Below are 14,377 nucleotides of genomic sequence, written 5' to 3'. Positions count from 1 at the left end.
CCAAAATACAGGGGAGCATCAATGCACGACACCCAGAGAAATAAGTTTGCTAATATCAGCAACCAGTTACATCCCCTTCTAATAGTGGCGACATTTGTGAGTTGCTATGGCATATAAAAACTTCTCCCCGAAGAGGTGTGGCACTGCGTCATGCAGTTCAAACTCGGCTATAACAAAGAAGGCCCTTTTTGCAATGAGCTTAAACTTGAATCGGACAGCACTCATTGATACGTAAGAAGTTTCCCCCTGTTCCTTAATGAATTGTTGATGGGCACGTTTGCATTGATATCAGCAAACATTGTTTGCTGATTTTAAATGAATTTTTATAGCCTCCACCATAGGATGGGGGTATACTAATATTGTCGTTCCGTTTGTAACCCCTCGAAATATTCCTCTAAGACCCCATAAAGTATATACGAGAGTTGCCTTTTATATTTCGGGATTGGACAACCCTTGTGTTGCAATCTACCAACTGACAACTCTAACGTAAAACTTGACATTTTTGAGGTTAAACTTACTCAGAACGATTTGACATTCGAGCGCTATTTATGTTGTTTACAGTAACTTAAAATATTCAACTCGCCCAAAAATGGAATTAAATCGTGATTATTTTATACAACTTTCGACGTGGATTAACTCAACAAAAGTGTGGATCGATGAATTTAATTCAATTGTTAGCGATGAAGCTCCATCAAAGACCAGTGTTTATCGATGGTATGGTAAATTCAACCGAGGTCGTAGTTCACTCCAAGACGAATTTTTTGAAGATCGTCCAAAATCAGTCGTTGTTCCAAAAACTATTGATGCTGTGCGCCAACTGATATTTCTAGATCGTCATGTGACCTCGACCACGAGATTGAGACAACCTTAGCTATTAGTGGGACCAGCATACATACATACATTCAATATTGAATGAACATTTGACCGTCAAAAATATTTGTTCGCGTTGAATCCCACACAATTTGTCAATCGCTCAAAAAAAAAACCGAAAAACGATTGGTCGAAAGTAATGCTCCAAAAATACGAAACAACTGCATTTTTGAGCACTCAAAATATCGATTTGATGAGTCATCCGTCGTATAGTTCTGACTTGGCACCGAACGACTTCTTTTTATTCCCGTACGTAAAAAATAAAATGAGAGTTAAACCTTTTTTCGACACCTGAAGAAGCGGTTGATGCATTCAGAATGCATGCTTTGGAGACACCTCAATAAGAGTGGCAAAAGTGCTTCGACGATTGGTTCAAATACATGCAAAAGAGTATAGATCTTAATGGAAAATATTTTGAAGAACAATAAAGCAATTTTCGATGAATAATATTTGTTTTTGTGTTCTCTAATCCCGAAATATAAAATGCAATCCTAGTATTCTTGATGGTCGTAAAAATCTAAGACGTGCCATGTCCGTCCGTCCGTCTGTTTGTTGAAATCACGATACAGTCTTTAAAAATAGAGATATTGAGCTTAATCTTTGCACATACTCTTTTATTGTCCATAGGCATAGGTTCGAAGAACCGATATAAACCGATGTCGATTTAAGGTCTTACGCCCATAAAAGCCACATGTATTATCCGATTTGCTGAAATCTGAAAGAGTGAGTTGTGTTAGGCCACTCGACATCCTTCATCAGTTTGACCCAGATCGGTCTAGATTTAGACATAGCTGCCATATAAATCGATCTCTCTTGGGCCCATAAAAGGAGAATTTATTTTACGATTTCGTTGAAATTTGGCACAATGAGTTGTGTTAGACCTTTCGATATCTTTGTGTACCAACCACCATAGGATGGGGGTATACTAATCTAGTCATTCCGTTTGTAACACCTCGAAATATTTGCCTAAAACCCCATATAGTATTAATTCTTGATCTTCTCAAAGTACCCATGTCCGTCCGTCCGTCTATTGAAATCATGATAGCGGTCGAACACGTAAAGCTAGCCGCTTGAAATTTTGCACAGATACTTAATATTGATGTAGGTCGTTGGGGATTGCAAATGGGCCATATCGGTTCAGATTTAGATATAGCTCCCATATAAACTAATCTTCCGATTTGACTTCTTAAGCCCCCGGAAGCCGCAATTTTTGTCCGATTTGAAATTTGCAGGTAGTGTTCTGTTATGTCATCCAACAACTGTGTCAAGTACGGTCCACATTGGTCTATAACCTGATATAGCTCCCATATAAACCGATCTCCCGATTTGACTTCTTGAGCACTTACAAGCAGCCATTTTTATCCAATTTGGCTGAAATTGAGCATGCGGTGTTTTGTTATGACTTTCACCAACTGTGCCTAGTAAGATCCGAATCGGTCTATAACTTCACATTGCTCCCAAATAAACCGATCACCCGATTTGACTTCTTAAGCCCTTATAAGACTCAATTTTTGTCCGATTTGGCTGAAATTTTGCATGTAGTGTTATGTTATGTCTTCCAACAACTGTGTCAATTACGGTCCACATAGGTCTATAACCTGATATAGCTGCCATATAAACCGATCTTCCGATTTGACTTCTTGAACACTTACAAGCCGCCATTTTTGTCCAATTTGGCTGAAATTGAGCATACGGTGTTTTGTTATGACTTTCAACAACTGTGCCAAATACGGTCCAAATCAGTCTATAACCTGATATAGCTCCCATGTAAACCGGTCTTTAGATCATCTTTGTTCGGTACTAGAAGATTTAATTTTTGCTAGTTTAACAGATGTTTGGTATGTAGAATAAAAGTATGCCCTTCAACCAAGTTTATTTTGTATAAAGTCTAAGCTTCTTGAAGATGGCCCAGATCGTTTCAGATTTGGATATAGCTGCTATGGCAGCATAAATAATGCAGTTTCACCGGATTATGGCGAAAGGTGGTTTACATATATACCCGAGGTGATGAGTATCGGCCGGACCGAACTTAATGCCTTTCAGACGTGTTTGACATTATTGCAGTCAATTAAAAAATGAATTCATTTAATCGGTAAACCATGACCGATTCTTTGATAAATTAAAAATTTTAAAAATTTCAATAATTTTTTTAATTGAATATGCATTTTTTAATTCCTTCTTCAAAAACGGTGTTTGATATTATTATTTTCGTAATTGAAGCAGTTTCAATTAAAATATTAGTTAGATCAATTAATGTCGTGACTGAAACTGGTTTTTATTTTTTTTTTTCTGTGTAGGGGTATATTAAAATTTTATTTCAAGGAAATTTAGGTTTGAAAATAAAAGACAAATTCAAAACGATCACAACTAATTGCATTAAAAGAAATTATGAGACAAAAACCTTAACAAAAAAAAACCAAAATATATAAAACGTAAGATGTAACAGGATATCCCAATGTATGTGTGTGTTTGTATATAAGAGCAATAACTTAAGCTGTGATTATACAAGAACTGGAAGTGCTTCCTTGACAACGACAACAAGAAAGACTCTCATGCACTTAAATATGCCCTCAATATGCCTTTCTGCGTAAAGTGTGAATGAACAATAAAGTGACACTGTCTTTAAAGGAAATCAATAAAGGTTCAAGGAATCGATAGACTATCGATCATGACATTTTATGTGTCATCACTTTGGAAAGCTGAGACAGGAAATGTTTTTGTTATAAGAACCGCTATAATATGATCATAAGGTAAAATTAGTTTTGCGTGACCAAACAAAGCAACTCAATACCTTCTACAAAAGTTGCAGCACAAAAAAAAAGTTGTAAGATTTCCTTAAACACAACAAAGGAAAGAACTTTGGGAATTTCAGGACACTGAACGTAACGAAACACACACACAAGCAAAGAGAAGATTTACAAAAGAGCAGCGAGTATTGACATGATATAAAATTACATTCGTTATGCTGCTTTGGTCTGTGATGATGAAAGCAAACAAACAAGGACAGAAATTGGAGAGGATCCTTTCGAAAGAAGATACACACTCACACAAGCGCACGCATACGGTAGGTGCATATGGCTTATGTATATGTTGACATTTATTATAGACAATATGCACAGCTGGGTTTACTTTTCAAAAATGTGTGGTTTCTGTTTAAATATTCTCTTTGTTTGGTATGCCTTTTTCGATCTCTAGTAATGGGTCGACCCTAATGGTGATGAGTTCATTGAACCCATGTTTTTTTTTAGTTGAACAAGAAAAAGAATGGTTGCATGAAATAGTTTAAGAGACTCATCATTTTGTAACCGTAGACCATTTTTTTACACTCCACCATAGGATGGGGGTATACTAACTTTATCATTCCCTTTGTAACACGTTCAAATATTGGTCTAAGATCTTATAAATCATATATATTCTTGATCGCCATGACATTTTAAGTCCATCCGTCCATCTTTCTATCTGCCGAAAGCCCGCTAACTTTCAGACGAGTAAAGCTGGGCGATGGAAATTTTGCACAAAAACAATTAGTATAGGTCGGTTGGGATAGTAAATGGGTCATCTCGGTCCATGTTTTTATATAGCTGCCATATAAACGGATCTCGAATTTTGAGCCACTAGAGGGTGTAATTCTTATCCGATTTTGCTAAAATTTAGCATGAAGTCTTTTGTTTTTTTTTTTTTCTAACAACTGTGTCTTGTATGTTTCAAATCGGTTTATAACCTGAGGTAGCACCCGATTATATTTTTTGAGCGTTTAGAGAGCTTATATCTTATCCGATTTTGATGAGATTTTGCACTATGACTTTTTCTATGGCATTCTACAGATTTGACAAGTATGTTCTGAATCGGTGCATAACCTGATATAGCTCCCATATAAAACGATCGCCCGATTTGGCTTTTTAAGCCTCTACAGGTATCAAAAAATATGAGAAAAGGTGTATTTCACATGATTTGCCGAAAATTTGGTAAAACCTAAAGCCCAATGGACCAAGTTGGCGTTTTGCTTTTTAATTACTTGTTGCACATTACCTCATTTCGGATATAACATATTTTTTTACTTTTATTTTTCATGTTTTTTTTTCATTTTTTATTATTTATTGCTTTTTTCCAATAAACCAGCTTAAACAAAAATTTTTATTTTATTATTCAGCCCACGTACAAATTTATATTTATAACACTTTTCAACAAGACTTTAGGCTAGGACTCTATCTTCATAGTTAACGTCTTTTTTATAACAATTATACGAGACTTTAATTTTCTGCATAAGTCATTAGCCAAGAAAAGAACGAGACTTTAGCTCGCGGATTTTATCTTCACTCCCTTAAAAGATCTATGCAAGACTGATATCCCGACAAAACAATACAAATCGGAATCAATAGATCGAAATGGTATAAGCAGCTGAAATGTATCTCAATGACGTCACGCAAAAAAAAATTCGTTTGTCATAAAGGAAATTTTAGCCAAGTAAACGTTGAATTTTGTTTACGATAAAAGTACACGTTTTTGCGATATATTGTTGCAAGAATTTGTGACAAATATAGAGTTTTTTTTTACCTCGACAAAAATGTTAATGGCCTTCTTAGCGACCAACAGTCTGGGTTCCGCAGAAATCGCTCTACGGGCGACCTCATGGCACTTCTGCCGGAACGTTGGAGTCTATCAATCCACCAGTTTGGTGAGAGTAAGGTTGTAGCTCTGGATATCTCCCAGGCATTTGATAGGGTTTGGCAGGGTGCACTACTATCAAAGCTTGTCGCATTTGGTTTCGGTAATGGCTTCGTTCGATTTATTTCGAGCTTTCTCAGAGATCGCACTATACGAGTCGTTATAGATGGGTTCTCATCCAATGAGCATAAATTGTACCGCAGGTGTACCCAAGGGCTCTGTTCTTTCTCCTTCCCTTTTTCTTATTTTCATCAACGATCTGTTGAGGCAAACTACGAATTCGATCTACTCATTTGCAGATCACAGTAATCTCTGTAATTCGTACTCATTCGACCATAGGCCGAATTTTCGAGAAATGGAGGACAAGAGGCTCTAACAGGATTTGGTGGCCATTTCTAAGTGGGGTCGAACGAATCGATTAGATCTTAATGCTCGTAAGAGTCGGTGCTGTTTGCTGTCACATAAACGATTCGCTGACCCATTACGATCATATTTGTCTATTAACGGTATAGATGTTGAGCAATCAGAAGCGTTTGATGTTCTGGACATGAAAATACAAAGTGATGTCCGTTGGGCTAAATATGTATGACTTCTTTAAACGATGTAAGAATTACTTCACTCCGTCTGAACTTCTTAATGGAGTACAACTCACATGTATGGGCTGGAGCTTCAAAATCATCCCTGGAGCTGCTGGACCGTGTATAGAGAAGAACGTTGATTGGGGACAGTAGGGTATCTAACTCTATTGCCCCCCTTGAACATCGTCGCAATGTGGGCTGTTTGGCGCTGTTCTATCGGTACTTTTATGGTGTTTGTTCGTCTTATATTCGTCTTCTTATTCCTGATGTCAGGATGTTTGTCAGGGATACTAGACATTACAGGAACTCACACCCGTTTGTAATTGATTGGCCAGCGGACTATACAATGCATTATAGAGAGAATTCTTCGCCCGAAACATTCGTATGTGGAATCGACTTCCGGCTAATATTTTTCCCACCCACTATGACATCCAGAGATTTAAGACAAATGTCAATAAACACTACATTCTTTCAATTCCTAATTTCCATTCTCCAACGCAATGCACTGCATTCATAGGGGACATTCCCTGCGTGTTGGTTGATAGAAAAAGAAAAAATTATAAGCAGATCTTAATTGGTAATTCAAATTCTTTCGTAGTTCAATTATATTAAAAGCCTTCGATTTTCGCACAACTACATTAGGATTTTGTAATAAAACAAAAAGTTGTTGTTTTTGTTGTCACACATTTAAATACCTACTTTGTGATAGATATATCTTTATCGCGTATATGTTACCAAACAATGTATGTGCCTTAGAAATTCTTATTGTTTTTTCTTGTACCTGGCAACCATTTGTGTGTTTCTCTAATGATTCTTGTCATTGGACATATCAACATTTCTGTAACGAGACTCTAAACATGGTCGCTTTCCGAGTTTACTATCGTCCGAGTCAAACCGTTTACTCAGTCAAAACGAAAAATGAAAAAGTGTTGTGTGTGAGAAGGTCTTTATACCAGTGACGAGCACACAATTGCAATAATTTGCTAGCCTATGAGTATGCTTGGGATTATTTTCTTGTGCACGTACAAAGTAATATGCAATAGAGTGAGTAATTTTGCCAACCACTGTTGCCTATTGAAAAAGTTGACGCTTTTATTTAGTTGTTGTATGAAGCTGAAAAATTTGGAATGTCAATCAGCTGGTCTACATATTAATGAAGGGGAGTAAAAGAAAAGTGGACATGCTATAAAAAGGAACTATAAGAAAGAAAGAGATGGACCTTGTTCCATCAGTTCCTTACTTGGATAAGTTCCAATGAACTAGATCCAGCCGGAACTACACAAGTCTATTCATAATCATATAAACCAATCTGGGGTCTTCACTTCTGGAGCCTCTAGAGGGCGCAGTTCTTATCCGATTTGGTCTCGTAACGACTTCCACAAACTACGGTAAGTATGGTTCAAATCGGTTCATAGCCTGATATAGCTACCATATAAACCAATCTGGAGTCTGGATTTCTTGAGTATCTAGATTTTGCAATTAATATTGGATTTGGCTGAAATTTGTACAACGGATTCTCCCATGATCTTCAACATACGTGTGAAATATGGTTTGAATCGATCTATAACCTGATACAGCTCCCATAAAAACCGATAAATCTATTTTACTTCTTGAACATCTAAAGCGAGCAATTCCTATTCGAATTGGCTGAAACTTTGCACAATGACATCTACTTTGGTCTCCAAAATTCAATTCAATTATGGACCAAATCGGAAAATAACTTAATAAAGCTCCAATACCATAGCAATTGTTTTCTTGTATCCTTTCTTTGCTTAAAAAGAGGTACCGGGAAATCAACAAATGCGATCCATGTAAGATTTGTACCAGCCGAACTTAGCACGCTTTTAATTCTTTCTTATACACTTTGTCTTTATCCGTCGTATAGTGTATCACCAAGGCTTTTGGCAGAGATTGTACTAATTTTGTGCAGCTTAAGATGTTGTAAGGCTAATGTGGTTGCTCAGATTACAGTCTTATGCTTAGCCATAAGGAAACGTCATATATTTTGGAGTTTTTGTTAACAATTTTGTAAAATCTTTCTTTGAAAAATTTTAAAAAAGGCCTATATTATTTTGTAGATTTTTTATAATAAAACTATCAGAACAACTCAACCAAAATTGGGCTTATGCTTTTTGTTAAACAGATGTTATTCTCTCACCCATTTTCATTGATGAAGTCATTAACGTTTTACGCCAACAAAAAACACACATGCATCTTTCTTTTCTTTGTATAACCCCACATTTGATATGTTTTGTAACTAAGGTCAGGAACACAACAGCCGGGACAGACAGGCAATGGAAAAAAATAGGTGCGTTTATTGTTTTAAGTAAAGAGTTATTTGTGTGTTGTGTCTTTATGAATGGTTCCTATGGCGTCCTAAGAGCAGCAACTTTATCTTTGAGTTTAAAACGAGTTTCTCTAATAATCACTTAGGGGTGGTTTTAGACACTCATTTTTGGGATCGACTTTGTGTACTGTCATGGTTTCTTGTGATTTGATCAAACTAAGACTTGGGAAGACAACAAATCATGCTAGTACTCCCTTAGCCCTAAGTTATTCGTTCAGAACGCAAAAACGTATTCAAAGACTGGTCCTTCAGTTTATCTTAAACTAGTTTTAAATTTTCATAAATTTATTATGTAAATGAATGAACAAAAAAAAATTAATGTATTGTATTGTTTTCCATGCAATTTTTGTCTAGTGACAAAATTTCTATAAAATTTCCTCTTAGACAAAATTTTAGGGAAAAATTTTTCTGAAATTTTCTCTAGGACAAAATTTCCAAGAAATTTTCTATACAAACCCCCCAATTTTCAAAAACGCCAGATCTCGGAGATTCGTGCACCGATTCAAGCGAAATTTTGTATGCCACCTTATGGTACCCCAAAAACACGAAATTGATATACAATTTTTGGGTCAAATAACCCTGGGGGGACGCCCCATCCCAAAACCCACCCGGACGGACATGTTAACCGATTGGGACAATATGGTTAACAAAGACAAAATTTCCATGAAATTTTCTCTAAAGACAACATTTCCATGAAATTTTCTCTAAAGACAAAATTTCCATGAAATTTTCTCTAAAGACAAAATTTCCATGAAATTTTCTCTAAAGACAAAATTTCCATGAAATTTTCTCTAAAGACAAAATTTCCATGAAATTTTCTCTAAAGACAAAATTTCCATGAAATTTTCTCTAAAGACAAAATTTCCATGAAATTTTCTCTAAAGACAAAATTTCCATGAAATTTTCTCTAAAGACAAAATTTCCATGAAATTTTCTCTAAAGACAAAATTTCCATGAAATTTTCTCTAAAGACAAAATTTCCATGAAATATTCTCCAAAGACAAAATTTCCATGAAATTTTCTCTAGAGACAAAATTTCTATGAAATTTTCTCTAAAAACAAAATTGCCATGAAATTTTCTCTACAGACAAAATTTCCATGAAATTTTCTCTAAAGACAAAATTTCCATGAAATTTTCTCTAAAGACAAAATTTCCATGAAATTTTCTCTAAAGACCAAATTTCCATTAAATTTTCTCTAAAGACAAAATTGCTATGAAATTTTCTCTTAAGACAAAATTTCCATGAAATTTTCTCTAAAGACAGAATTTCCATGAAATTTTCTCTAAAGACAAAATTTCCATGAAATTTTCTCTAGAGACAAAATTTCTATGAAATTTTCTCTAAAGACAAAATTTCCATGAAATTTTCTCTAAAGACAAAATTTCCATGAAATTTTCTCTAAAGACAAAATTCCCATGAAATTTTCTCTAAAGACAAAATGTCCATGAAATTTTCTCTAAAGACAAAATTTCCATGAAATTTTCTCTTAAGACAAAATTTCCATGAAATTTTCTCTTAAGACAAAATTTCCATGAAATTTTCTCTTAAGACAAAATTTCCATGAAATTTTCTCTAAAGACAGAATTTCCATGAAATTTTCTCTAAAAACAAAATTTCATGGAAATTTTCTCTAAAGACAATATTTCCATGAAATTTTCTCTAGACAATATTTCCATGAATTTTTTCTAAAGACAAAATGTCCATGGAATTTTCTCTAAAGACAAAATTTCCATGAAATTTTCTCTAGACAATATTTCCATGAAATTTTTTCTAAGGACAAAATGTCCATGGAATTTTCTCTAAAGACAAAATTTCCATGAAATTCTTTCTAAAGGCCATGAAATTTTCTCTTAAGACTTTTTAACAAAATTTCATTGAAATTGTCTCTAAAGACAAAATTTCCATGAAATTTTCTCTAAAGACAAAATTTCCATGAAATTTTCCCAAAAGACAAAATTTCCATGAAATTTTCCCAAAAGACAAAATTTCCATGAAATTTTCTCCAAAGACAAAATTTCCATGAAATTTTCTCTAAAGACAAAATTTCCATGAAATTTTCTCCAAAGACAAAATTTCCATGAAATTTTCTCTAAAGACAAAATTTCCATGAAATTTTCTCTAAGACAAAATTTCATTGAAATTTTCTCTAAAGACAAAATTTCATTGAAATTTTCTCTAAAGACAAAATTTCATTGAAATTTTCTCTAAAGACAAAATTTCATTGAAATTTTCTCTAAGACAAAATTTCCATGAAATTTTCCCAAAAGACAAAATTTCCATGAAATTTTCCCAAAAGACAAAATTTCCATGAAATTTTCCCAAAAGACAAAATTTCCATGAAATTTTCCCAAAAGACAAAATTTCCATGAAATTTTCGGTAAAGACAAAATTTCCATAAAATTTTCTGTAAAGACAAAATTTCCATGAATTTTCTCCAAAGACAAAATTTCCATAAAATTTTCTCTAAAGACAAAATTTGCATGAAATTTTCTCTAAAGACAAAATTTGCATGAAATTTTCTCTAAAGACAAAATTTCCATGAAATTTTCTCTAAAGACAAAATTTCCATGAAATTTTCTCTAAAGACAAAATTTCCATGAAATTTTCTCTAAAGACAAAATTTCCATGAAATTTTCTCTAAAGACAAAATTTCCATGAAATTTTCGCTCAAGACAAAGTTTCTATGAAATTTTCTGTAAAGACAAAATTTCCATGAAATTTTCCCTAAGACCAAAATTTTCACGAAATTTTTTATAAGGGCAAAATATCCATGAAATTTTAACTATTAACAAAATTTCCAATAAATTTTCCCTAAGGATAAAATGTCCATAAAATTTGCTCTAGACAAAATGTCCACAGGATTCGAACCCATCGGCTGTTTATTTAAACATTGCCAGTAATTGCTTTATAAGTTTAAAGGATATCAATGAGGCAAGTGGGCGTAGAGACACTGTCCATTGTAGACTAAAACGAATCAACAAAAACAATAACAAAACAGCATGAATTAAAATTTCTAATGCTTTGGCTATAGTTAGATCTTATAAATCTGCTATCAAATATATAAACTCACGTAAAATCAAACATAGGCATATGAGTACTTTTATGCATACTTTTCATATGAGCAGCTCTTAAAGGGCTGTGGAGTCATTTATTAATGTACAAATTTACTACAAAAATCTACAACTGTTGTTTAATTCCCTAATATTAAGTTCCATAAGAATGTTTACAAACATTATCGATTTACAATATTTTTTTGAAGAAAGAATTAAATTCCGTTACTCTATAATTTTTATCGTCAGTAATTTCTTTCCATGTAGTAGCATCACCAGCAGATATTTGGTAATTGGTAGTTGCTATGTGTCCTTTTTGACAAAAGTTGCGAAATATGTAATTCCAAGTACAATGATTTAGGTGATGAAGGTGGTGTTTGGTGGTTGTAGGTAACCAAAACTCAAATAAAAGACGAGATAAAAACTAAGAAATGCCTTTGCCTTGGCTAGTGTGGGCCAAGGAGAGGGTTGACATAATGACCCAGGGGAGGGAAGAAAAATGTATCGACGAAAAGCTGATGAAAGAAAATGTACGAACAAATGCAGTAAAAAGACACAAATCTATAATGAGATTAAATTTAAACAAAAGTGAACGCCACAGAATGTAGGGGAAGAAAATTAAAGCAAACATAGCCTGAACTAAACTGCAATAAATACTCAAAAAGACTAAATTGCTTGCATTTTCTAGTGGCTGGGCAAGAAATCGATTTTTTTACCTTAATTTTTTTAATTGCTTTATTGTTCTCTGCAGTTTGCACTTTTCCAAAAAAAAAATTGCGATAAAGATTTCATTTGGTCGTAGTCGTTTTCATTAAAATTTTCATAAATATACACATAATTTATTCCCCCAAGCCCCATGGATGGAGCTAAGGGGCACAACTTACCCGAAGCCCCAAGAAGCCAATTGCTTTGCCTTTTATTTGCTCTGCGGCAGAACTTGTTTTAGAGTCATGTAGTACACTTTAATAACGATTTAATTATTACAACATATTACCACACACTAATACACTTTGTTTGTTTAACACATATCTAATGTTGCGGCATTAACAAAATTATTAATTTTACATCGATTTAATTTGCAGTACATTTGTTTTAATTGTTTAATGCAATAAATACACTTTATTTGTAGCTGATTTGGTGAAATATAAAAAGACGGTGTACGTGAGAAATTGCAGGCCAGAGTTGTTAAAATGTGTACACATTCACAATGGACTATTAACAAGCGCAGGGGGTACAAGAATTTTGTTTTTACATCATTTTTCACTTATAAAATCAAGAACTTCCAATGCACTTTCACATTAACGATACTATTAGATTTTCATTTTAATATTTTGCACTTTTTTAAAGTCTATAATTAAATTTAACACGAACAAACGGACTATTGAACGATTCCTTCTTGTTGATTTTTTTTCTTTCAGAGTACAATGTCAATCGCTTGAACGGCTTGTCGAATTGGGTCTTTATCGAATACCGGCTACTATTACCTAGTACTCAAGGTAATCTTAATAAACACATCTGTATGTATTCGTTTTGAAAAGAAAAGATAAATTGAACGATTTTTTTTGTGAAAAACAAATAAAAATAACTGGAATCATAGAAGAAGATAGGAATCATCAAAGATTATTTGGTAAAACGATAATGTTCCATTTGAAATGCACTGACAATTAATCATTTTTCGTTTATAAACGTAAAACGACTTGTTTCCACATTATCAAGCTGCGCAGAACATGTGCACCCAAATAAATAACAAAATTATGCTTAGTAAAGACAGCTCCAATTATTATCTACCAATACAAAACCAAATTCATTTAAAAATTAAACGAAATATACAAAATTTAATAAAAATTTCAAGAATAAATAATAATAATGTGAAATTAAATTGAGTTTGGTAAACAATGTTAAGATTTATATGGGTTCACATATCATTTATACACTAAACAATATGTACTACTACTAAATTTCCCATGAACATTCTATTATAGAACAGGGGATACTTCTCTCATACCAAATAGTTCAGTTCTATTCAAGTATTAGCTCAATGATTAGGTATCTCTTTTTTTGCCGAGTCGAACGGTGTGCCGCATAGCGACACCACTTAATAGAGAAGTTTTAACATGGCAGAATACCTCAAAAAAAGTAGTTAGCATTAGCATTAACAACCACTGATGTTCACGCCGGGATTTGAACCCTGGCGTTCGACGTCATAGGCGGATTGCCAACATCTGCGCCACGGTGCAAAAAACGAATAATATTGAATATTATACACACACAATCAAAACTCGTTGACAGATAGTGCACTTCGAGAGAAAAAATTTTATTCAGTTGTTAACGGTACACTACCAGCAAATTATGTATGTATGTATGTATGTATGTGTTTATTTGAGGCTTATTCTTTTTCGATTACATTTGAATACATTTATCGATAACTTAACATATATTTAGAACTATTATTGTCTCGTTCTAACACACGATGAGTACAGGTACTTGGCTACATGCTTAACAATGTGAAGAGTATATGAATGGAATACAAAACAAAATGTCAAAAATAAAAAAAGGCTTGCTCACGGCCTTTACTATTGCTAACAGAGCTTAAGAGAGTCTGTTAAAAAAAATAAATACTTAGAACTAAATAACATATAAATCGAGATAACAATTTCTGTTAAAGGCAATAACAAACAGAGGGTAATGGATGAACCAATTAATGAATGAATGTCAAAATGTAAATATCACAGATTTGTAGATGTATTGGTATAAACTAACGAACGTTCATACTATAGAAGGCAGAATGCTAACATGTTTTGATTTCTTATTTCTTTTGTTAACTTGATTTGTGCTATGCACGTTGTTATTTTTTTTTTTGGAAAG

At 33.6% G+C, this 14,377-nt stretch overlaps 1 protein-coding gene across 6 annotated transcripts in view; it reads right to left on the bottom strand.

Moving 5' to 3' along the window:
• LOC106092188 (uncharacterized) overlaps nt 1-12,936 on the bottom strand; it is an 87,759-nt gene extending 74,823 nt beyond the window's left edge. For 3 of the 6 annotated variants that reach the window (XM_013258961.2, XM_059368896.1, XM_013258962.2), the window contains exon 1: nt 12,397-12,933. The gene's annotated coding sequence lies outside the window, so the exon portion shown is untranslated. Of the gene's footprint in view, nt 1-12,396 lie in introns of all 6 variants that reach the window. The other 3 variants (XR_001222117.2, XM_013258963.2, XM_013258960.2) reach the window with 2 other exon arrangements.
• Nucleotides 12,937-14,377: the final 1,441 nt, after the last annotated feature.

Source organism: Stomoxys calcitrans, chromosome 5, assembly GCF_963082655.1.
Source record: "Stomoxys calcitrans chromosome 5, idStoCalc2.1, whole genome shotgun sequence".
NCBI classification, from domain to species: domain Eukaryota; kingdom Metazoa; phylum Arthropoda; class Insecta; order Diptera; family Muscidae; genus Stomoxys; species Stomoxys calcitrans.
The sequence above is the reverse complement of the archived record's forward strand: the minus strand, read 5'-3'. Positions and strand labels throughout refer to the sequence as shown.